At 44.4% G+C, this 22,118-nt stretch overlaps 1 long non-coding RNA gene across 1 annotated transcript in view; it reads right to left on the minus strand.

Annotated features, from left to right (window-relative positions):
* Positions 1-1,528: 1,528 nt before the first annotated feature.
* Positions 1,529-22,118, minus strand: part of LOC310897600 — a 32,532-nt gene continuing 11,942 nt past the window's right edge. The window contains exons 2-4 of the long non-coding RNA XR_014582413.1: positions 5,855-8,355; positions 4,089-5,583; positions 1,529-3,599 (exon numbers count right to left, since the gene is read on the minus strand). This is a non-coding gene — a long non-coding RNA (uncharacterized lncRNA). The remainder of the gene's footprint in view (positions 3,600-4,088; positions 5,584-5,854; positions 8,356-22,118) is intronic.

A 22,118-nucleotide genomic window follows, 5' to 3' on the forward strand; every position in this document is an offset into this window, starting at 1 on the left:
TACCTCTCAACCAGAGCTTCCTGTTTACCGGAAAGCAGAGATACCGCTGCTTTATCAGTCTTTCAGATCCTGCTGAAGCAAGACCATGCCTGTGCGTCCCTCCGCCATGCTGGCAGCAGCCGGTTTCTCCTCTGGCAGAGGTTCCTGCCGTGCCGTGAAACTCGTGCCCACCAGTAACTACTTCAAGGCTTATCACTTGTCCCCCTGCTGCTGGCCAGCTTCCCCCGGCAGGAGGTGCAGTACAGAGCCAGCAGGATGCTCAGAGTTGCACGTTGTTTTTGGTTTTCTCAAGACCAGAGAAACGAGGTGGCCTGTACTTGTCATTGTGGTGGTGTATGGCAGAATTTAAGCAGCAGCAATGGAAAGGAAGATGGCCAGATCAGAAGTACAACAATACATCAACTCGCCCTTGGAATATCAACTTTGGTATTCCAAGAATAGAAGCATTTCGGACTGATAACTTTTACTGAAACTGTGAGTTTTCAGATGAGAAGTGGCCTCCACATGTGAATACTTGAGTGATTTTTGCAAGGCTTCTATTGCAGTCTTTGGAAGAGAAGATGGTCATAGCCTATACTGAAATGCCCTGAAACGGCTCTCATGTACATGCTATAAAAAGATTATAAACTGTTTGGAATAATAATAAAAAATATATATTGAGAAGGGTAAGTAAATGAAATTAAAGATTTTATCAGAACATTAATGTTCTTCTCTCTAGAATGCTTGAAAGTGCGACCTATCTTTCAGATATGTGGATTTTCTTTAATTACAATAATTAAAGCTCCTGCTGATATGGCAGCATGCCTGCTGTTCAGTTTGAAATGGGAGTTTTACCATAAAATACTATGCACGAGGGAATTGATTCTGAATTCATGTACGTCAATATAAATTTGCAGCAGCTCCATTAAAGTGAGTAACATGACCCCAGTTCATGCCTCAATAACTTTAAATCAAGTCTAGTTCTTTGTATCAACATTAATTCACTGCTGACTCCCTCTATTTTACAGGCATCATCTGAATCTCTCTTGAATCTGTAAGGTTTTTCAGCAGAATTCTTCCTAAATTGTAGTATTCTGCTATAATTCTCCCTCCTCTGCAAACATGCAGGTGGTACTAACATGGAAAACAAGCAAGATACAAGACGATGAATGGCATTTTCCTCTTGTTGCCTTGAACAACAGAATGAGCCCGCACCGCTGATACCCGCACAGGTAGCATCAGTACTCATATTCTTTAGTATGCGGTGTTAATGTTCACAGGCAGTGGATTTAAATCAGTGGTTCCAAAATTTTAGGGGTCAATGGGCCACTATCCTATTCCAGAACATCCTAAGTACCCACCACATGTTTTGTAAGCCACTGTCTGCTCTCGTCATCAAAGTTTCAGCTGAAAACAAAGGCAATGTAAGGCCCAGATTTTGTGGGCCATTTCCACAGTCACATTCTCTCTCTCTTTCTTTTCTAATGCCTATTTAGCTGTCTAGGAAAATTTACCTGTGTTTTAATGGTATAATAAAGTCACTAATAAAAACTGTGGAGTGATACATACAATATGTGAGATGGCTTGAAACCACCATCTTAAATCAGAGAGGTTTTTGGAAAGGACATCTTAGCTCAGATTTGCAGAGGATGAATATTGGTCTGTTTTCCCAAGGAAGCACCATACTCCACTTTTTCCTATGCTACTGTAAAAAATCTGAAAGAGTGAGAAAAATGGTAAAGTAGTTTTGCACTTGGGGAATCAAAGAATGGTCTGAGAGATTCATTAAAATAACACGTGAGTTTAACTGTTGATATTGTAAAGTGTGTATATTGTGAGAAGCAGTCTGTGAGTTGATGCACTTCCAGATGAATGTTGGAGGAGGCAGCTGTAGAGCAAATTCAAGGAAACACAAAGCCAGGCTGGTTGTGCTTCATGCCTGAGTTCTTCATTTTTTAATAGCTGACTGTAGTGGTATAGAAATGGGAGAAAACAAAAATATTATTTAATGGGTAGAGCACAAAGACAAAAATAAATGAGCTTAAATGGTTCCAAAAGGATCTGAAAGCACAGAAGCTCTGGGAAGCCTTCTCTTGTTGCTCAGGCTTGCCTGCTGCAAGCAGGGCTGGATTCCCAGTGGTGCCTGACTCGTCACTGCAGTAGTTCCTGGCCAGCTCAAAGCTGACATCAGGATGTCTTTACTGGTGGTTCTAGTTGCAGTTTGCAGAAGAGATGAGCAGGTAGCCAGAGAGCCTGGCTGTAGCACACTGCATGATCCCTACATTTGTCCTATGTGTAGGCTCTATGAATCAGCGAGTCTAGTTTGACCAGCCTTGGCTTTGCCGCTTGGAAGGGATTTCTCCAGTTTAAAGTTTACTTTAAAACACTTGAGGTAAATTGCTTATCGCGTTGTAGGCTGAATTAGAAGTAAAATGCCTTTAGTGTGGTGAGTTTGAATGATATAAGAAAATTTGATTGAAATCAATTTCTATAGGAATGATTAAAGCTAGAATAATTCACACTACAAAGACTGAGAGAAGCCAAATGAGAAATGCAAATAATATAATAGGATGAATGCATATATACAGCACTTTGAGCTTTAATATGCACCTTCTCTTGGCTCCCAAACGTATGAACCACACCAGATCATCACCTCATACAGTTACACATTGTCATGTGTCGGTAACAACGTCTACAGCCCAGTCCCCATTGTACAGTAAATAAACAGGCAAAGGATGAGCTCCTGAGCTGAGCCAGCAAAGCTGAGGTGAAATCTGAGGAAAATCAGCAAAGGTAGATGCTCACTGTTTACACAGACGGTTCTCTGTTGGTGCTTAACACCACCTTCAGCTCTGGCACAGGAGATGAATTTGGCAGGAAGAATGATGATGCAGGGAAAGCAACCGGGTGCACTAGAGCCAGCGTGAACAGCACACAGGGCCTGCTTTGTCTGTCCTGGAACAAACACGGCTCTTGAAGCAGCCCCTGGGACAACGCTCAGCCTTTGTGCCTTTTTGCCTTTCTGTAGGAGGCACTTTCTCCAGATTAGCATTCTCGGACAGACACTAGCCCTGGAGACACTGCAGGCCACAAAGCTAGATTTCAGATGCTCTCACTTCCCCACAGGCAGCAGCAGCCTCCGCAACAGCCTGGGCTGTCCTGACAGGAACGTGTCCATTCCCCTCCACACTTGCCTGTGTTTTCTGTTCTTTCTCCAAATGTCTCCAGAATTGCTCCAAGTCACGCATTTGATGCCATGAAGTAGCTTACAGAAAGAGAACATAACATTGATTCGAGGCAAGGAATTGAGCCAGTTTTGCAGGTTTTTGTAACGCGGCAAAGCTCCGCAGGTATTTAGTTGCATTAAATAATTCAGCGGGGTGGCTGTCTGAAGTGCAACAGTTTCTTTTTTCCACATGAAAGGTGATTCACGATTGGAATGCTTCAGACACATATCCAGCAACCGGCACAGACTTTTTTAGAAACATACGCATTTCTGGAACCAGAGACTAGCTCCCAGCACCCCTCCAGGCCCTCTGCCAGATCTTCTCATTCTCTGATGATAAGGCCAAATCCTGTTCGCAGTTTTGTCAGCGTTTACTGCTTTCAGCAGAGTCACCCTGGAGTCATTGTGGTGTAAAAGGGTTTGCTACGATCTTCAGTGTTTCCCCACCCCACACACACCTCCCCAGACCTTCCCCACCAGCACGGCCCTCAGCGCTGACCTGACACACGAGCCGGCACACAAACCCCCGGGCACAGACATCACTCCCACTTCTGACCAGTCCCTGACAAGCACCACAATACGTGCAGCAGCTGCTACTCACTCACTCCTGGTTCTTTGGTCCTCATGCCAGATGTGGAGCCTCTCAGGATCCCCACCACCAGGCTGCAAACCTCTCCAGAAACCACCCATGGCAGCGCCCCAGCCACCTCCCCTCAGGCTGGTTTTCCTGTACCTCGTCCCACAGGACACCCTGGCACGAGGCACAAGGGAATGGCCCTCCTTGGTGTCATCTTCCTGTCATCGATCTTCCCCATCTCTATGCAGTTCACCCTTCCCTTGGAAATGAGGCATTACTCCAGGGAATAAAACCTGCAGGGCATACCTGGTTTCCTCAGAGAGCTGGAGCTACAAAGCAAGGGGACAGTGGCACAGAGTTACACAGGTATCCTCCTTCTGGGGACTCCTCTGCTAGCTCTGGATACGGACCCAGTCGGAGTGATGCTGCATCTGCACAAGCTGCTGCAGTGAAGCCTTGGAGTTTCTGTGGGATGAAATCACAGCTTCCTTGCTGCTGTGCTCTGGCTCCATTTCAGCTTCACATAAGCAGCCTTTTCTGCAGACGTTTGGAATTTGGAGATTGCTTTGTTTTGCTTTTGTTTGGGTCAAAATAATAATAAAAAATAAAGCAAAGAAAGATGAAAAGAAAGACATCCAGGCTTTTACTATCAGTGGCATGGGGGGGATGAATAAAAAATGCAGACAGCTACAAAGATTGTGCTAAGTGGTGCAAGAGGCCAAAAGCTTTCCAATATGCCATTCTATTGTGTTCGCTTGAGTATTGCATACAGGCATATCAAAAGGGAACAGTTCAGCCTTAAGGCAAAATTCATGAACTGAGAAGACTGTCTGAAGAACTCAAAACTCTGTCTAGTTTTGCCAAAAAGCTTTCAATGAGCAAATCTGAACTGATTTTCAAATAAAAGTTTCTGGTTTCCAATTTGATGCTATTTCTCTAATCACAGCATTAAAAAATAAAAGGGTCATCAAACCGTGCAACTCAAAATCTGCAGCTGCAACTCTGAGCCTGTAATTTTAGATGTCTCTTTTTGAATTTCCATTTCCATAACATCTGTAAGGACAGCAAGGCCAGGATCCCCTTCTGCTAGTCGTAATAAAGAAATTATGTTTGTTCTAAACCACCAGATTTACTTGATCTATGTGTGAGTGCATACAGTTGCATAGGCATCAACCAACTCTTTTGTGGCTAACACTGGCATGCTATTTTCAGCTAAAGAGGAAGAGACCCAGAGCTATGACCTCTTGCGGACATTGCTCTGATCTTGCTCTGTGACCATGATGGCAGCTGCCAGGTGCCAAAAGCACCGCTGGAGTGCAGAGGTGGGCAGCAATCCCTCGCTCATTGTGTGCCTTCCCAAGTGCTTAGCTGAGAGGTGCCCATGCAATGCTTGTTTGTCTCACAAAGTCACAAAGTCAGCCTTTTAAACTGCTTCCTGGAGCTCCTCTGCCACATATTACCAGGCTAATTTACCCATTGGTCTCAATACACTGAATTACCTCTTATGAGTTCTTCCATCAGTGCAATATGGTCTTGGGATTTGCCACTAATATTTGCTGGGTAAGTTCATTTTTCTACATCCCGCAGTCATACCTACACCTCAGGGTGCTGAGCCTGAGTGCTGGGAAGGGAGTGCTGGTGCTCATCTGGTCTTGCGTCCGGCTGGATCAGCCCACTGACACAGCTGAAAAACAATCTGCTGCTTTTCTAGGGCAAGTTTTCAACCAGATCAGCTTGCTGACTTGCTTGATGGTATAGTCATGAGTATTGTGCCAGCACAAGGGAGGAGGGGGGCATACACCTGCAAGATAAAGGGTAGCACCATCCCTTTTGATTTCAGCCTCATAAGCCACTCCATGAAAGCAAGCCTTACCGAGTATTCTCTGAATAACCTCCGTGCAGGCTAAGTGCAGTTGTATGGTGCTGGATTCTGCATCTACAGTCAGCAGGCCCACATCACCTTAGTTTTAGAGCGGTCACTCCAAATATATGGTTGTCTGAGGGGGAACTCAAGCACTCAAGCATGCTCTGTGTCTGTAGCAGTTTGTATAAAGGAAGAGGATAAAACTCACCATCAGTGCAATGTTGCTGGAAACATGTAATCACTATTTAATTTGACTTCTCAATTTTGGAAAGTTCTTGGAAAGTCTCCAGGCATAAATGTACTTCTTGTTCTTATACCAACAGAAAGCTTCTTCTCAGTTTCAGGGAGACAAAACCTGGCACAGGAGGCAATGAAATACTATAACAGAATTCGGAGTCTGACACAGAAACCTAAAATAATCCCTTCATTAGTGCTGTGGCATCTTCCTGTCATAAAATGACTGACAAATCTGTCATAATGCCTGAGCATTTATGAAAAAATTGATGGCTCTTTAGAGTTTTTCTTAGAAATTCGACATCTGCAGTAATCCCTAGGCATGAGATTTCTCTGATCTAAGTTCATTCCCCTGTAAATTAGATGCGCAATCTAAAGCAACATTCCTATGTGGTCAGTGGGGACAGATAGGAACCAAAAGACAAATTATTCCGTCCTAAAAGGGGTTTGAAGCATTAATGGAATGAACTGGCCCCTGAAAACGCTCCTCTCCCTCTCTCTCCACTAACTATGGAAGGAGCCTAGGCAACTGCCCTAAAGTGACTGAAGTTAGGCTAGATGCAACCCATCCTTGGTTCTTCTAGGCTCAATTTGAACCCACACACGTGTATGTGTTGTGGGCAAACTTACGCTACAAACCAGCTACTTGAGTACATGCCTCCATCTTCCCCAAAAGAGGCCCTGAAAGCATGCAGGCATGTTCAGAAAGTGTCTAGTGATAACCAGCAAAGAGTCCATGCTATGACAACATCCTCAGGATTCCCTGTTTTTCTGGTGAACTGCAACAGTGCTGTGAAGTTGTGCATGCTCGAGCTGAGTGACAATTGCTTATACTGCTTTAAACATCTGGAGGCTCTAGCCGCAGACAGTGCTCCATCACAGTACAAGCTGTGCACACAAACACTCCCTGTTACAGGGAATGTGTGACATATGGGTTCCAGGCTATAGTCTTGTAGAGCATTTTAATGATTTTTATGATTAACACAAAGTTGATGTGTGTTTACATGTGCCACTTTTCTTTGGCTTTTGTAACCCCTAAGCTATGCGTCCTACCAGAGTCCCTACGGTTGCAGCAGCCAGCCCTTTAAAAACCTCTCCTTCCCTTTTGTTATAGCCTAAGGGCCAAAACTGCAAAGTGACCTCGATAGGTTTAAGTAGGAGGAAGCTTAGAATCAATGAAAAGGCATGAGAAAGTCATGCACAAAGGGGGCTGATACAGGAGCAGGGGTGCAGAAGGCCAAAGGCAGGGTGGTGTTCAGCTCCTGCTCGCTCTGTGTGTGCCCAGCAGCCCGGGAGACTGGCACAGCCACCTGGTGAAGGTTCAGCAGTCCGCAGTACCGTAAGGTCTGGAAATGCTCTTCTGGCAGAGTACAACAGCATCAGGCTTTCAGGTCTTCCTGCGTTCCGTACAGAGTCAGTTTGTCACTTCCTGGCTCACGTCCAGATAAGACATAAATCCTAACATGATCACAATTTTAAACAAGACACTTCTGCTTGGACCAGATTGCAAGTACGTGCAATTTGGGAACAGAAAAGCCTAAATGCTGCACACACTCAGCACAGAAGTGACACCCTGTACATGGCCTGTGTGTGTCACAGCTGACGGCGATGGAGTCGGATTGATGGAAATGGCTTCCTTCAGGCAGAACAGTCCTGTTGCTATGCCATTTCTGAGCCCTCTGCTTACTTCTGTTACTGGAAATGACTTACATCGGTTTCTAAATCTGTCTCTATTGATTAGCACTTAGTGAGTGGCTGCATGGCTGAATATAATGATCATGACTCCCACGCCTTTTGTTATTCCTGATGCACAGAAGATTGTTCTTTCCTTTTTTAGTTGCAGGATGTTCTTGTTATCTCAGCTTAGGGTTGTGCATACCTCATAGCCCATGGTATTTAGGAGTTGCTTTTAAACTATTTTATGCTGGCAACAAATGGGGGGAAAAAAAAGGGAAGAAGTGCATATTGCTAATTTTGAATGAAGCTATGACTATCTTCCAAAACGTTAAGGAGGTATAAAACATCACATAGCTCATCAGTTGTTATTGCACTAGGTATTTTACTGGCTATCTTTATTACTGAAAATGCTTGGGTTTCCTACAAGCATATTCATTACACTTACAGATTATTTTGGTTTACACTGCTTTTAAGTCTATGCTTTGACTGAAATATAAACTTGATCTTTCATCAGAGGAGTCCATTAATATTTGCCTTTACATGCAGTCATTGCAAATATCACATTATACAGTCACCACTACCTGGCAAGCTGCTGGATCCTCTCTGTAGTGATTTCTTGACTGTGGCATTGTACTTTTGGTGCTACTATGATTATAGCTCTAAATAACTTTTACTTAGCTCATGCATTCCAGCTCCTCTTCTGAGGAAAACTTGATATCAGATGTCAATTATTAGTAAATATAAATTAATTCGGCCATTTTCTTCAGCACAAAAAACAGTCATCCAAGTAAGAGTTAGCTGAAAACACAAGTAAAATTATGCATGATTACACAAGTGGTCAAAAGTACTTCTCAAATTTTGTTGTATAAGTTCAGGAAGACTCTCAGCTAAGACAGTAACAATAACTCCAGTGTAGTTCAGTGAAAAGAGAGTACACAGACCATTATGGTATGTAATTTGTCCGGTCATGCAATATTCATGTCCTAGCCTTTTCCACAACAGCCCTGTAATGTCTGCATCACCACGGGTCAGTGTCAGTTACGGTTCTCTAGGGTTTGCTGGGGGGGATTAAGCTGATAGTTCAAGCTCCTATTGAGGTTTCTTGAAGAGCTCATCTATCTGCTCTGGTGTACCATTCACCTCTGTGTCAACACGTCGCAGAAGTGCCTGGCACACGTCTCAGGGTGGCCTCACTCCTGTGCTTCTTGTCAAACTGGTGGAGCTGTGGTGCGGCAGCGCCAAGCTCCTCATAAGGGCACAGATACACTCATCTCCTCATCCAGCACTTCTGCAGTTGCTATTCTTCATTTTGGGACTAGGGAACGACAGTTTATGATCAGGGTCTGAATCTAAAAGAGGTTGCAAAGACCCGTTTCAAGCACAGCATGGATCCAACCCACCAGACTGCCATTCAAAGGTATCTGACAACAACATCATGAATTTGGGGAGCCATCTTCAAGTCTCTGGCTCTCCCTACATGGTTCTGGGGTGTCACAGACACCTCATCACCTCAGCTGTCTCTTAACTGTCCATGACCAGCAGAGAAGGAAAGCTGATCATTCACCTTCATCCTTCAGTGGAGAAAATGACTTAAAACTGTTGCTGGCACTGGGGGACTGAGTGGAGTAGCCCAGCAGATATAACAGTACTCCGTCACCTCATGCTGTACAACATGGCTCCCATTTGAAAACATGAGGCTACTGCTACAAGTAGCTGCAGCTGGTGTCCAAGTGACCACAGCTATAAACAGAACGGATATGAACACCGTGGACACAGAAGAAGGATGCTTGCATCTGAGTGCTTGCTGTGCACAAGTGAGGTCAGTTTTGCTCCCAGTAGTGCTGACCTGACGGGTGAGTTCTTGAATACAGATTTTCACAGGGCATCATTGGACACCAGAGGCTCTTTCCTGTGGCATGCACTTTGCATACCAGCTGCTTTAACACATCCCCATGCTGAACACATTTAGGAACACATGCTTCAGATGTCACAAAAAGTGCCACCTCTGTACCACCAATATTGTCCTGGCCAGTCACAGCAATACTAGGCCCTTTGAGAAAGCTAGATGTCTGTTCATGTTAAGACAAAATCTCCAAGATATGGACGAGGAAGATTACAAAAAATAGAAGATAATACCAACATAGACAGCCGATGCTGATTCAGCTGCAACATACAACAATTTTTGGTCCTTCTTTCAAGAATGCTAATCTTTATCTTGGCAGGCTGATATACAAACCACAATCACAGGATACACAAATGACTCATCCCGGAGGGCTCTGCTTCTTCAGTGCCAATGCAATACTCTGCCTAAAACACATAAATGCAGAACATCTCTGAAGAGTCGACAAAGGCTGGGACAGGTATCCTCTGCTGCGTGCTCCACTGCTCTCACAGCAGTCTCCCCTGACCCTGTTTATACTTTAACAGCTCTTAGTTCTGCTTGTAGGACTGTAATAGAAACACAGTGTAACTCAGTCACAGATGCAGGCTGTCATTTCTATAAAATGGCCAGAATCAAAGTGTGCACCTTCAGGGGGAGACCCACTCTGAAAGGAGACGCTAAGAAAATTCCATTCCTTATCTTCACCCTGATCTACAAGAAACACAAGAAACCACCTGCATCTTTAAACTTAATACTTAAACAATTTACAGTGAAAGAGGTACATTTTTGCTTCATTTCTTTCCTTTTTTTTCCTTTTTTTTTTTTTCTACTTTTAATACTAAAATAGGAGGAAGGATGGTCATGATTGTTGTCACAGGCTACAAGTCAGGAGATCAGTTTTTTGAAGTTTTCCTTGGTAGCTTTAGTCTCTGTTCACCTTAGGAAAGACAGGGTGACATTCTTCCTCAGCCTACAGGACTGTAAGAACTTTTAAGATGCAAAAAATGCTTTCAAGATCTCTGCCCACAAAGACAAATCTCTAATGTGGCAAGGCCCTCGATTTTACAAGCAAAGTTTTCACAAACGAACCACTTTGGTCTGAAAAGGAAGGCCTATAATGCAGAAATGAAAGGCAGAAACGTGTATGTTAGTGATTGGAGGGAAAGGGCAAGCCTGTAATTCTTTCACTGTGGACCAGATGTTCCAGGTCTGTGGAACCATCTGTGCACTTCTACCACAGAAATCAGTGTCAGGGATGATGAAGACAGCCCAGGTTGTGATCAACGCTGGGGAAATGTTGTTTATACACAGGATCTATCCAGAAAGCCCTTTGGAGACAACGCAGTAGATTATCATTGCCTGTTGTTAATCTGATCAGTCAAACCAAGACCTCCCATGTGTAGGGGGACACATGTCTCCATGGAAATGTGTCAGTGTGTCCTCTTCCCTAGACGTTATCCATCCTTCATGCCTAGAAGAAGGCTGAATATAGGTTAGTGATCTAACTTTCCTTTATGCCCTTGCTGCAGTTTTCCTGAGAGCCATTGCCCTCCAAGGTTTGGCTCACAGACCTATATTGAACCATACATCACCATGCAGGATTCCCTCCTGTCATCAAGCAGCAGTTGCACGTAAAAGGCAGATCTTGTGAATAAGGCTTAACTACCACCAATATGAAATATAGGGAATAGATCACTGCACACTCTCCTATACTAAACAAACATTTCAATTACAATATTATTTTCTTTTCACACTTCCTGTAATATTCCTCAATTGTTGGTCCAATTGTTCCTTGACTAGGTCTTTGAATTGTTCTTTCAACAGACCTGCAAAAGCTCAGAAGCATCTGTGATATAAAAAATATCAGATTTAAAACCTCATGGTTGGATCAAATCTGGGGTATCTAGGTCTAGTTACATTTCCAGCAGAAAATTTGACTAAATGAGTGAACTCTATACATAAAAATAAATATCGCTTAGTTATAAGTACATAATGTATACAAGTAAATAATATATATAAGTAAATAACTTATCTTGCTTGGAATAAGCATCCAGTGGCATACCAATTGGCACATGGCTCACCTATGAGATGCCATTTTGAGGTCATGGTCATGTAAATACAAAAAAGATGGTTCCCAAATATATTACAGGAACAAACACGGGAAGCTGAAGCAGAAAGGGCTTCAGTCTGTGACAGCCCTGTTCGTCAGAAAGCAGCCAGCCCTGAGAGCGAGTGCTGGCTGCCGCGAGCTGTTGGAAACTTCGGAGAAGGCAGGCTGTGGCAGGAAATAAAAAAGCACATTGAATAAATCACTTGATGCTCTGATTAAGAGGCATGGGACTGTATATCATGTGATAGTTAAAGCTGTAAGCTCCAGCCTCAAATATATTATTTGGTACATGAATGGTTTGAATGGGCAGATGGTATTCATGAGCAGGATTACTATTTCTAGCAAAACAGGTCAAACCAAGTCACTTAGAAATGGAATTAAAATTTAAAGATCATTATCTCTGAAGGTGTGTGATTTTTTTTAAACAGAGGTAATGAATCGGGCTTAAGCTCATTATAATCGCACCATTTACAACAAGAACTCATCCTGTGTAACAGAGAAATGCTTTGCCTTTGTTTCCTTTCTGTCAGTTAACTACCCATGCATTTTCCAGTATGACATTTGTCTCCAAATAAGAAGGGCTCAGCTGGCTGGTACTGACCAGAAGCATTGATTTCCCTAAACTACCCAAGAAGGCCAGAGGCTGAGTGACATAGTGAAGCGAATAAAAGCAAGTGCCACGAGTAAAGCACGGCTCACATATGGCAGCGCCTGCCTTTCTGAACAGCGTCAGGCCTGACTCTGCACTGGTGTTTGTGGTAGCCCACACTTCGATGGCCGTCCGGCCTGCCACCCGAGGCAGGGCCTGCCGCAGGCTGCATGGGCCGCTCAGGGAGGAGACACTGCCCCAGGAGGGTGGGAACCGTAAAAATCAACCCTATGGCAGAAGTATAGGACTGGCGTAGGGCCCACACTGCTTCCCTGACGGCAACAAGGGGAAAAGACTGCTGCCTCCAGTTGCTGGCTGGTCAGGAGCGGAGGTTCCAGTGGCCCCTCAAAAAAACTGATCTGGCATGGAGGGAGGGGAAGTGGCTGACAGCCAGGCAGCTGCCTACAGGGGAAACACAACAAGCCTGTGCACTGCCCCTGAGAAGGACTGGAGGATGCTCTGGGAATGGTCTCAGGGAAGGAGGGGTCCTGCTGCCTTTTCTACATGAGCATTAGCCCTTTGGGACAATCACTCATGGAGACATTCTTTGCCATAAGGCCCCCAAACTCCAGCACATTAGCAAGACTATAATAATCAGGAAAATTAGGACCCCTCTCTTCTCCTCACTGTGCTGCTCAGCACCTGCTCAGTCCTGGGAGAGTCTCCAAATTGCTTCAGCACTGGCTGACACCAGGCTCCCAAGGCAAGCCTGGGGAGTCTCACCTGAGCCTGAGTCTTGCCCCAGAAGCCTGGAGACGGTGCCCCAAAAGCAGTGCTCCAACAGGCTGGGCCAGCCAGAGCTGCTGGAAGAGGCAGGCAGCTCCCTCACCCCTGGGCAGGGGAGGCAACAGCCTCATAAACCCGAGCAGAAGGAGGCCACCAGCCTGGGACAGCTCTGCTCGCTGGCGAGAAACAGGGTGGCTCGTCCCTGCTCCTCCCATGCCAGCGCTGAATCACCAGACCCAGGAGCATGAGGAGATCGTGCCTGGGGCTATCACCCATCTTGGGCAAGTAATCAACAAGATTCTTGCTCCACTGACTAGGAAGGCAGAGCATGGAGGAGCGTGGAGCTGCAGGAGAGCTGCGGTGTGGGAAAAGGAGGGGGGTGAAGACTCAGTGGAGTTGTCACAGAAATGGCTGCTGTTTGAAGAAGGTGCTCATAACCCAACAGCTCTCATATATACACCTGTGAGCTCTGATTTCAGCTAGGTCTTCAGACAGTGTCTCCAACAGTCAAAATCACAAATTTATTACCTCCATATGGGAGGGAGGACACTGCCATCCACATACAGGGATGTTTAAGCAACACAAAGAGGGTTCGGATTGGAAAGGGACCTTTGTGTGGTGGCAGTGCAGAACCTCCTAACAGCCTTTGCTCCAAGGGCCTTGCACTGCACATAGATTCACTGGTAAAAAGGAGGGGGAGAGAGGAGGCAAGAGAACACTACAGTTTTACATGGGGCGGGAAAGGAAGGCCTGTGGGAAACAAAGGCTGAAGATGGCAAACCACAGGAGAAGAACAAATAAAAGAAGAGGCAGTGAAGGTGGCTGGAAGTGAAGGGACAGGATTGAATGGATGGCAAAGAGTTTGTTTTGCTGGTCGATCTGCAGAGGAGGTGACCAGGGACACAGGTCCCGCGCAAGCGCATCAGCTGGCTTTCCCCAGCTGCTCTAGCTTAAATGCAGTCCCTGCAGCAGCCAGCTCTGCTGCGGGTGCCAGAGACACAGAGCCTGCTAGGTGCAGAGCAGATGTCGATCAGCATGACCCTGAAAAGCAAGATTGTATTAGATCAGTATCACACAAATTACTGTGCCAGAAGGTGCAAGCAATGACATATTTTGACAGATTGCTATATACATATAAAGAGATAGCTCAGCTGACAATGCAGAGATACGGCTCATTCTGCGATGATTTTTTTCCAGGCCTGACCCTTCTGCAACTAATCAAAGTGTGATGCGTGTTTCGTCTGCTCGTGCCCACATACAAATTTAAGACGTGTGATTTTAACACTTGTTATGATTATGAGAAACACCAAACGGAAGCTTTTGGAAAGTAAAGCTGCGTGCTTAACCACAAGACACACACAGCGTTAAGTGGAGCCTCCAGTGTGCCTCATTCAGCCCCAGGGGTGGCAGGGCCTGGGGGAGGCACTCGGTTCCCCCGTCACCAGCACCCATCTTGTTCTCTGCGCTGTCTTTCAGCAGCTGCAGCAAAACCTGGCAGCTCTGGTGACATGCAGCATGTTGGATGGCCAGTGGCAGCTCTTCACACTTCAGCTAAAGGACATTTATTGATTCTGTGTCTCTTGTGTCTCCTTTTTTTTTTTTTTTAATAAGCTGGAGAGTGAGTTACAGAGAGCAGGAACTGCCAGAGGGAAACTGGTGACATTCCTGTCTGGCTCCTGGGAATCCAGCTTGTAAGCAAATATATAAGGATCTGAATCAAAGTGCCCTCATTTGGAGTTGTAAACAGGATTTAAATGCTGCATAAGCCTTGTGACTTCTCTTTTGAGTTCTGCCATCCATAATTCATTATTTGTTGCATGTGACTCATCGGTTAAATCATATGCGTTTTTTGTGCTACGCACTTGCCTGCTAGTGAGTTTATCTAAAACTGTGTATGAAAAAAACCTCCCTGAAATTTGAGTAAAAAGAAACACTTTTGGCAAATGTTCATAGAAAATGAAAGGAAAACGGAAGTAGATCCAGTGTAAGTGAAGACAGATCTTGAATGGGTAAAAGATTTGAAAATTATTTATTTTGGTTTTCATTCAAGTCAAGCTGAGCCAATTTACCCGGAGAGATATGAGGCACATCAGATACAAAGGCCATGTCAGGTAGGGACAAACTTCTCTTTTATCATGTTATGTGGTCAGTTGCTGAGCTGTAATTTGAACTGTAGATCAAGTAAACATAGCAAAGACACAAAGCATTAGCCAGGCTCCAGTAAGCGCAGATCCTGAGAGTCAGTTTCCAAACTTTCCAGTTTGTGGTATCAGATATCATAAGCCTTACATCCATTCTTGTGGAAGGATTCAGTGTTCTAAAGGGAACCGAAGAATGCCAGGGACCATTTACCGTTTGTAGGTAATAAGGTCTGCTTGCTCCCTTTGCCTCTTTCCTCCCTTTAGCAGATTTAATTTGTAACTTCTTGCTGGTCACTTCTGCCAGTACCTTTACCTGACAGCCCCCAGCAAAGGAGCAGTATGTGCTGGTATAGTGGGTTTACGTGGCAAGGTTTTGGTAGCAGGGGGCCATAGAGGTGGCCACGTAAACCCACTACAGCTGGTTTGGCCCCAGCCTTTCAGAGGGATTCAGAATAACTTGAGCTTCACAGACACTGCACAGGCACATCCTCATTCAGACTGAGGTGTCGTCACCAGATCTTAATGCTGAAGTGGTTCAGAGAGGCTTTAGTATAAAGAAGCACCAGGCTCCATTCAGCAGCGTGGCTGGCATGCAAATGAAAGATAAATAAATGACAACCTGTTAGAGCTTCAGCTTGCAGAGAGTCAAGTAACTCTCGGAAAGTATTTGGCACTTTCCATTTCAGGTAATTTCCAGGGAAGCTGAGAGATTTCAGTGCTGCTCCATCACTTGTAATGGTGAACTCTGGCCATGACCCATGCAGCCCTTGGCTTTTCTGTGGCAGATAAATAGAGGTCCTGGGCGCTCCAGCCTCTGAAACATTGCTGATTAATTCCAAGGCCTTCTCTGTTTTGTTTGAGGATTAAATTCTCATTTTCAAGAATAAATGTCCTAATGAAAACCTCTTTTTCTCCATCTCCATGGTGCAGGCAATGTGTTAGCCTATATGGCTAGTGTATGCTATAGAGATTACTGACAGGGCAAAGGTCATAAATTTAGTGGCATCTACTATACACACAGAGGAAAAAGTTCTACTTATTGTCCCTGTTTTTAATATCTGTACTGATTTATGCTAGCCGGCCAGGTTCATTGAGCAGAGGTGCATTTATCAAAGCTGATGTGTTTATTTAAGTGAATATTTACATACGTACTTCCATAGCAGCTGTGTTCATGACAGACTAAGTATCATCAGACTAACAGACCAAACGGAGCACAATATGAGGCAAAAATAATTCGCCATGCTGTGCTGTCCTGCCATCACAGGACTCCTATCATGTCCTTTAGTCACTTTGATACTCTTCACATGCAAGTAGCTTACCAAAATGTTGGCACTTTTACGTCAGTTCTTCTCAAAGAGCTTATGTCTGTGCACCTCTCTTGGGCTTGGGCTCTCTAAGCAGGACTTGCTGTGGTGCCAGCAAGTCTCTGGGGCCATGCAAAGCCTCCAGCTTTGCAGAGCTTCCAGCCTCCACGTTCTGTGGCCAGGACAGTCATCTGCCTGCACAGGAGCCACCACCAGGTCTGGGCTCACCTATGGAAGAAGTGGGCTGGCAGGTCAGCCTCTGGTTAGGACACTCCTTTCCTCTCCACTGTGGAAAGCTGTAGCACTGGCTGTGTGCTACACTTCAGGACGAGTTGCTTGAGATTTCACATCCCCTAAGTGCAATTGCATAGACAGAAGAACCCAGTCACCAAGCAGGAGTGCAGCTCAAGGGACATAGATTTAACAGCACCCAGTGGAGGTGCATTATTAAACTGATACAAACTTAATAAACAGAAGAGCTGCTAATTATCTAAAGGAGTTAAGCAATGAAAAGTGGCAGAAAGCCAAGCAACAATATTGAGTCTTCGTAATGCAAAAGGAAGCTATCCAGCAAATCCGCAGTTCATAATATGAGAGAGAGGAAGAGATGGATACCATAAAAGATGATGATTTGCATGTTATTAGTAATCCTTTCATGATTTTTTTATTGAAGCTATTTATATAAATCAAGTAGATGGAGGATCGTCACAGAAGTCATACTGTTTTTAAAATGTACTTGGGAAGCCAAGTGATCCTCCTTCAGAATTTAAAAAAAAAGAAAAAAAGAAAAAAAAAGAAAAAAAAAAGGCTCTGAAAGTATTTAAAAAATGAAAGTGTGAACTACTTTCCTTTAGCCTGCCATGCTCCACAATTACTGTATGAGGAGAACAAGCAAATTGTTCCAGGAAAGGGAGAAGACCCTGCAGGAGATGACCATTGCTCACCTGCTTGTGCCTCTGGCTCCTGGGAGCCCAAAGCACCGGGGCGAGCTGCTGCCTGGGCTGGAGATGAAGGCTCCCGGGGACCAGGCCGCCAGCAGCCCACAGACCAGCACCGAGACAGGAGCCAGCGGCTGCCCTTCCCCTCCTGCAGAAGAGGACACACACGGGGGTTCAGTGGTCTCTCAGACCTCAAGCCTGCCAAGACGGGACCCATATTAGCACAAACACTGCTGCCACGCACAGGGCTAGCACAAACACAGCACACACTGTGGCTGGCTCTGAGAAGCTGAACGCCTCACTGCTGCAAAGGCAGAGGACAAAGCGGGCGTTAATACGCAGCCACCAGCACCTACGCAGTGACCATAACCAAAGCAGCCATCTTCTTCAGAGGTGAGGCTGAAGTGGAGATAATTACCACACCCTAGGGCCACATCCTAGTGCAAACCAGTTCTTTTCTTGGTCTGTCATCAATAGATTTAGTGTTTGCATAACAAAAGTGTCTGGTCAACACAGCCACATGCAGACCCAGGTGTCCCAGAGTCCAGGGCTCTCTAGCACATGCTGTTACTGCCACCACAAGTGCGGGCAGGCAAGGAAGAAATCAAACCTGCCACAACCAAAGTGAATTTTGTCCTCACATAACACCATTTTTGGAAGAAGTCACTCCAAGCAATCTCCCTTGCCTGTGTCACTTGTGCAGTGGGTCAAGAGGCCTCGCACACTGCTTGTGGCACCCTGCCTGCTCCTGCCTGGGATCTGTCTGTGCGCGCATGTGGCATCACACTTCACTTTAAAAATTGCTCTAATTGTGCTCTCTGTGAAATATATCATTAACAATTTTCCCAGTCTTGTCACCAACTTGGTTAACGATTAATAGGATCACTCTTCACAAAGTCCTCGAAGTGCATGTGAGCACAAGAGGCGACATTTTTCCCTTCAGTAAACCAGGCTCTGCGCTTCAAGGATGCGGGTGATCAGCTGCAGACTGTGAAAATGCTTCTCCATTTGCACACACGAACTAGAAATATTTAACTCATTGCTTTATGCAAAACTACAAGAGGCCTTGGGCAGCTCTTTTGTACTCTGACATAAATTCTGTGAGGAATGAGGAGCTTTACGTGGTGTTTTTATGAACTATGTTTATGCTTCTCCAGCTTGCAATGTGCTGCTGGCAAGGGAGAGGCAGGAAAGTAGTTAATCACTAGCCTTTACTGTAGAAAATGAACTGTGGGCAAACAGTACATGGGGCAGGCTGGTGCGAAATGGCCTGTCAGGAGCTGAATGGGCTGTTTTCCTGAGGGAGAAGCACCATGGTGAAGACAACAGAAGGTCCACTAGCTGAGGAGTAATTTCAGAAGTTAAAATTTTGAAAGGACAAAGCATAGGAGGCAAGAATGCTTACGAAGAGGCACACAGAGGGACAGAAAACAGCGGGATGAATCTGGGAAAAGCAAAGCATGCTGCGTAGCTGCTCCTGCAGCTTTAGACAATCTGAAATTTGCCCTGGCCCTCTAATCAAAGGGCACTGGCAGCTATGTTCAGGAACATAAATGCTGGCTTGTTGTGAAGAGGGAGCTGCATCACTACAATTATTTCTGATAGCACTGCTTGCCCAGAAGGTAAGTGCCTTAAAAACAGACTCCTTGGCATGTCCCCAGCAATGAGTAAGAGCTTGACTCACAGACCTGGTCTTGAAGGATCGTTTGGACCTACCCTATAAAGAAGCTACTTTGTCTCTTGATTTAGGGTTTAATTGGAGAGACTGTAAACAGGCTGGGATCTTGAGATGAAACTGCAACTTCTTCTTCCCTGAGAAGGAGCCTATCACAAAAGTCTTCTTCCTCCCTTCCTCCTCCCCTGGCCCTGTGCCACCAAGCCCCTGGGCCGCACTGGCCTGGGGAAGGTCCCAGGAGCAGGAGGGGTACCAGGGCCAAGGGAGGGATGCGGAGAGGAAGGAAGGCCTCTCCTTCTGGTGGTGGGCAGGTGTTGCAACCGCTTAGTCACAACGTGCAACTTCGGGTGCTGAGAAATGTACAAATGCTTGGGTAAACGTACAAACAACACAGTGTGGGGCACGGGGAAATCACTTCTTCCTCCAGCTGCCGTACACCGAGGTCATGCAGAACTGGTGTGAGAGAGGCTTGACTTTTCAGCTGCGGGCTCCATGCCAAGCCCAAAGCGAGACACCACCATAAAACAATTAATAATTTGGAAACTGAAATTATCCCTTCAAGAGAGCTCTCACCCCGTGTGAGTGGCCTGCCCCCGGCAGGAGGTATCACCCTCGTTTCCTGCCCTCACACCGCCAGCGGCCTGCGCGCCCAGCGCAAAGTGCCAAGCAAGACCCTGTGTGTTTTAAGTATAACGGGTGTTGAAGCTGTATTTACAACTTGCTTGGGAAAAAAAAAAAGATGAAAAAAAAAACAAAAGCAACCAACGGTGAGGTTTCACAGGTAGTAAAATGAGCAGATGCAATTAAAAATGCATACTGAACCCAGAGAGAAAGCTGGTGCCTCTTTCATACAGTGCGTCGTCCTAGCCATAACACAGAGCAGGTATTTAGCATTCAGAACAGAAAAGAATAAATAAGGTTAGAGGCAAAAAAGCCACAAAGATCCATTTTACATCTAGAAGACGCAGGCAATAAAGCCGTGACTCACCCTTAACAAATCCATCTGCTATTTTGTGACTAATGCATTAAATTATATAATTCACTCATGTCCTTCTCTTAGGTTTTTACTAAAGGCCATTTGCTGAATTACAGTTAGAGATAGCAAAATGAAGTGAAAAAGCAGGGCCTTTTAGAGAAAGGGAAGCAATCAGCACTAATGGATTTATTGTGCAAAAGCCTATGTGGTTGAAAAACCACGCACGTACACACACATCTGGCTGCTTCAGCTGTTGGCGGAGTCGTAATATAGCTTGCTGATGCCAAACAAAAATCCATACTAATACAATTCTGTATTTATCCATTATTATAATGTAGATGTCAAGATATTAACCACAAACGTAGCAACAACGGAAAACAAACAGCTAGGTTTTCCAAGAGAAAGTTAAATTTAAATGTAGGTTAACCAAAGTCCACGCTAAACAACTTAGCTAACAGACTGGCAAGGCTTACTTACTGCGTCGCAGAGGAACTGTTCCAACATTTGCAATGACAACAGTGGGGACATCGCTTCCAAAAGAAAAGAAAAGCTCTTTCCCTCTCTGACCCAGAACTCTGGCCCCTACACATTGGTCAGAAGCGCGTGTGTCTTTGTTAGTACATGTAATCAGCATTTTCAGAACAAGAGCATACTTCAAGAAATTATAACTTTAGCAATAGAGTTCGGGATACGTAACTACCAAATCTTTATCTAAAAGTCTATAAAAAGAAAAGTTTTGAGGAGAATAAGTAGATAGAAATTGACAGATAGGCTTGCCTTATGTAAACAAGCTAAATCTTTGTCCAGCAACACACCTGAGCCAAGCCAATCATGCTTAAAATGACACATTTAGGAAAACATTTGCTTAGGGCCTGCAAGAAAGAGGAACCATTAAGCTGAACTCTGGGTGCAGTACATGAATGTTGGGATGTGATACCAGTGCTTGGAATTATTTAGCTTCCCTTCATTCTGTCCATTCTGGTACTTTTCATGCTCTAAAGCTGTCTTAGCCACACCATCACTAGTTTCATAATATTGGATTATCTTTCATAAAAGTCCAGCTGTTGCCTTCATGTGGTCAATGAAGAAACTCCACTTCCCTTTTGAAAATTACTCATATCCTCAGAGTTGCACATCAAAGCATGGAAAAATGAAAGCCCTAAAGTCTCCGAAAACAGAAAGCTAAAAGAGAAATGAATATTAAGTATTTACAGAAACACTGGGAGTTTTTAAGCAAATGTCATTATTTTCTATAGGGAGACTGATTCCTGGTTTGCAGGGCCCTGCTATTTATATAGAGAGAAGCTTAAGCAGCCTTTGAGAAGGCTCCAATAAATGGGAGCTAAATGATTTTTTGTATTCGGAGGCCTGTTGACATTACGTGCAATACAGCAAGAATTTTCCACAAGAAAGATAGCCGATGACACATGTCCATTTTCTAAAAGATGAGAATTTACCATAAATATATATTTCCTTAAAGGCTGCAAAGTCTTGAAGACATTAGGTTCATTTACATTTCAAATTGTTAAACATTTGGTTGTGCTTTCAAAATATACAAGATTTTTTTTTTCTCTGAAATTCTTCTTCCTACTCACCAGCACTGGTCGGCAGAGGTTATCAGAGAAAAGCTTTGAGAAGATTTCAACCTCTGATTATTGCTTTTTAAATATAATATCGTTATATTTATAACAATGGGTTATATTATTATTATATTTATAACTGTTATATTTAAAAATCACATTTTTTTTCAAGAGAAAGCTCTTGAAAAAAAAAATCACTATGCTTTCAAAATTCATGTTGAGAAGTGATCCTGAGTAATGACTTTAAAAAGTAATGTTTTGCAACCAAATTTAAAAATTCCTTACAGATGGCACAGTTATTCCCTGATTACTTGTGACCACACCATGAATAGAATGGGACCCTATGGGAAAAATAAATGAGTAATAGATTGTCGGCTTTAATGGGAAGATTGCATTTTCAATGGCTTATTTGCAAGGAAATGGGTTAGAAACCACTTTTGAAAGGATAAGTGAGATCATTTTACACATTTCTTCAAACCAAAGGCGTTGCGTGGAAGCATGTCTTGCAAGCGTGCAGTGTCTGACTCTGACAACAACTTTGGACACCCACAGAATTTGCCTCTTTTAGATCAGCATGGTA

The sequence above is a fragment of the Anser anser genome (assembly GCF_964211835.1).
Source record: "Anser anser genome assembly, chromosome: 3".
NCBI lineage: Eukaryota > Metazoa > Chordata > Aves > Anseriformes > Anatidae > Anser > Anser anser.